Genomic DNA, 3,261 nt, shown 5'->3' on the forward strand with positions numbered 1-3,261 from the left:
TCACGGTGTTCTTATTTCAATTTCTAGGAGTGTATTTCTATTTTGCCTCTACTGGGCCTTTTATAGTGAGATGTTTCCCACACCACCTTGTGTTGTCGCTTTATATGTATGAGTGATTGTCTGTGTGCGTATTCTCCTGTAGTGAATATATACACAGCTGGTGGGACACGGGCGATGGGTGAAACTGCTTTCACACTATACGCTTCCGTTGTCATGACGATTTGCTCCAGCTGCTGCAGATGCTGTATTGAAGCTGAAAGTGTTAGTCGAAGTTGCGGAGAAATATTCGTCGGGGCTCCGATGCATAGCAATCAGATTTGCCGTCAGTTCTTAGAAACAATGGAGGCCAAAAAAAAACAATAAAGAAATAAATAAAAAGAATCCGTGAAATCACTTCTTTTCCGAAGAAAGCATCAAATTATTTATTTAGAACTGAATGCCTCCGTCGGAATTGCTCTCAAGCTAGATTTCATTAACAGATCACTCTAGAGTATACGTCGCTTACGGAAATAATTTTGAAATAAGCGAAGTTTTATTGACCTTAGTGTCAATGAAATTCTTCTCGTACATGAATTGGCGATTCTCTATCATATACAGTATACCGATGTATATGATAGGTGGAAGGAGTATACAGAGGGTCTATAGGTGGTCGATGCTCTTGAGGATAACATATGGAGATGGAAGAGTCGAAACAAGGCCCCGGGAGTAGACAACATTCCATTAGACTACTGACAGCCTTGGGAGAGCCAGTCCTGAAAACACTCTACCATCTGGCGAGCAAGATGTATGAGAGAGGCGAAATTCCCTCAGACTTCAAGAAGAATATAGTAATTCCAATCCCAAAGAAAGCAGGTGTTGACAGATGTGAAGATTATCGAACAATCAATTTAATAAGCCACGGCTGCAAGATACTAACATGAATTCTTTACAGACGAATGGAAAAAACTGGTAGAAGCCAACCTCGGGGAAGATCCGTTCAGATTCCGTAGAAATGTTGGAACACGTGAGGCAATACTGATCCTACGACTTATCTTAGAAGAAAGATTAAGGAAAGGCAAACCTACGTTTCTAGGATTTGTAGACTTAGAGAAAGCTTTTGACAATGTTGACGGGAATACTCTCTTTCAAATTCTGAAGGTGGCATGGGTAAAATACAGGGAGCGAAAAGCTATTTACAATTTGTGCAGAAAGCAGATGGCAGTTATAAGAGTCGAGGGGCATGAAAGGGAAGCAGTGGTTGGGAAGGGAGTGAGACAGGGTTGTAGCTCCTCCCCGATGCTATTCAGTCTGTATATTGAGCAAGCAGTAAAGGAAACAACAGAAAAATCCATGGAGAAGAAATAAAAACTTTGAGGTTCACCGATGACATTGTAATTCTGTCAGAGACAGCAAAGGACTTGGAAGAGCAGTTGAACGGATTGGACAGTGTCTTGAAAGATGGATATAAGATGAACATCAACAAAAGCAAAACGAGGATAATGGAATTAAGTCTGGTGATGCTGAGGAAATCAGATTAGGAAAAGAGAAAGTAGTAAAGGAGTTTTGCTATTTGGGGAGAAAAATAGCTGATGATGGTCGAAGTAGAGAGGATATAAAATGTAGACTGGCAGTGGCAAGAAAAGCGTTTCTGAAGAAGAGAAATTTGTTAACATCGAGTATAGATTTAAGTGTCAGGAGGTCGTCTCTGAAAGTATTTGTATGGAGTGTAGCCATGTATGGAAGTGAAACATGGACGATAAATAGTTTGGACAAGAAGAGAATAGAAGCGTTCGAAATGTGGTGCTACAGAAGAATGCTGAAGATTAGATGGGTAGATCACATAACTAATGAGGAGGTACTGAATAGAATTGGAGAGAAGAGAAATTTGTGGCACAACTTGACTAGAAGAAGGGATCGGTTGGTAGGACATATTCTGAGGCGTCAAGGAGTCACCAATTTAGTATTGGAGGGCAGCGTGGAGGGTAAAAATGGTACAGGGAGACCAAGAGATGAATACACTAAGCAGATTCAGAAGGATGTAGGTTGCAGTAGGTACTGGGTGATGAAGAACCTTGTACAGGATAGAGTAGCATGGAGAGCTGCATCAAAGCAGTCTCTGGACTGAAGACCACAGCAACAACGATCAAAATGTGGCAATGGCGTAATACAGAACAGACTCCTCTCTCATGAAAGTAAATCTTAACAAAATCAAAAGATTACTGTCTAAGATTAATTATCTAAACGCACTTCACTACAAAGTAATAAAGAATATCTTTGTCTCTCTCTTTCGTACTGTCACACTAATGCATAGAAATCTTATTACATGATACACAATATATTTAAAGTTTGTGTTAAAAGTTAGGCACCTGTAATTGATACGTGTTATTTCTAGAAAAAACTAGCAATAATTTTTTATAATACAGGTTTGTGTGTCCTCTATCTAGACTTTCCCCTAATGCCAAATTTCACCGCACTGTCCTAACGGATACGTTCGTCTTACGTCCCACATTTGTATCTGGGGTTATTTCACGCAGTGTTGCTTGTCTGTCAGCACCGACAACTGTAAGCATACGCCGCTGCTCTCGGTCGTTAAGTGAAGGAGGTCGGCCACTTCGCCGTCCTTGGTGAGAGGTAATGCCTCAAATACGGTATTCTGGATACTGTGGATCTCGGAATATTGAATTCCTTAACGATTTCCGAAATTGAATGTCCCATGTTCTAGCTTCAGCTACTATTCCACGTTCAAAGTATACTAATTCACGTAGTGCAGGAGACGTCGGAAAGATTTCAGGATGTAACATCAGAATAGAAGTGGCAACAGCCTTGCCGCAGTGGCTACAACGGTTCCCGTGAGATCACCGAAGTTAAGCGCTGTCGGGCGTGGTCGGCACTTGGATGGGTGACCATCCGGGCCGCCATGCGCTGTTGCCATTTTACGGGGTGCACTCAGACTCGTGATGCCAACTCAGGAGCTACTCGACCGAATAGTAGCGGCTCCGGTCAAAGAAAATCATCATAACGACCGGGAGAGCGGTGTGCTGACCCCACAACCCTCCTATCCGCATCCTCCACTAAGGATGACACGGCGGTCGGATGGTCCCGGGAGGCCACTCGTGGCCTGACGATGGATAGCTTTTATTTATGATCAGAATAGAAATGACAACGCCACCAAAGCAGTGGCCTTTTATGCCTTGCATACGCGACACTGCCGTCATCTGTATATGCGCATAACCGTGAATTTTGTAACCTCACTGTATGTGAGGACTAGGATGCAGAAAGGCG

The 3,261-nt window shown here is 42.6% G+C and overlaps 1 pseudogene; it reads left to right on the forward strand.

The window, feature by feature from the left end:
* The first annotated feature begins 2,792 nt into the window (after positions 1-2,792).
* On the forward strand, positions 2,793-2,910 carry LOC124554324 (annotated as a pseudogene).
* The last annotated feature ends 351 nt before the right edge of the window (positions 2,911-3,261 follow it).

Source organism: Schistocerca americana, chromosome 11 (genome assembly GCF_021461395.2).
Source record: "Schistocerca americana isolate TAMUIC-IGC-003095 chromosome 11, iqSchAmer2.1, whole genome shotgun sequence".
NCBI lineage: Eukaryota > Metazoa > Arthropoda > Insecta > Orthoptera > Acrididae > Schistocerca > Schistocerca americana.